We start from the raw sequence: 665 nt of genomic DNA, 5'->3' as shown, positions 1-665 counted from the left end.
AAAAGTCAGTAGCGGTGTGCGAATGGGACCAACTCCGCACGACGAAGCGGAGCTACGTGCGGTTGTGACATGACGTGTAACACAATGTCCTGGTACAGCTGTGCACACACACAGACACACGTCTAGAAATACGTGTGGGTGCCCGTTTACGAGACAGACAGAGAAAACAAAGGAATTCACCGAATATATTGGTACCGGGGATTATTTAAGACATTTGACTAGTTCCATCATAGGGACACCAGATGTTATTTATGAGGTCTCATATAAATGTGGGCCATACCATGCAGGTGGGGAGGGAAAAGAAAACCACAAAAAAAGCGAAGGGGAAAAAAGAAAAGAAAGGCGTTCACCCCAAAGGGATGAAAGACAAAAATGATGTTTATGACTATATAAATCAAGGTGAAGTTTTGTAATGGAAACTAGAACTACCTAGAGTTTAAAAAAGAGACGGGGGCAAGGCAGGAGAGACGGAGAGAAGGTCCCCGCTGGTCATGACCGGGAAAGCAGACTGTAGCATCAGACCGGTGGGGAGGGGAAGTTTTGATGAGCTGGGTTACTGCTGCTATTCGTTTATTTTTAACCTTAGCTGGGGGGAGAAGCTAGAAGAAGAGATAGATAGATGGATGGATGGATAGATAGATAGATAGATAGATAGATAGATAAAG

The sequence above is a fragment of the Pygoscelis adeliae genome, unplaced genomic scaffold (assembly GCF_000699105.1).
Source record: "Pygoscelis adeliae isolate BGI_AS28 unplaced genomic scaffold, ASM69910v1 Scaffold121, whole genome shotgun sequence".
NCBI lineage: Eukaryota > Metazoa > Chordata > Aves > Sphenisciformes > Spheniscidae > Pygoscelis > Pygoscelis adeliae.
This window is presented reverse-complemented; position numbering follows the sequence as displayed.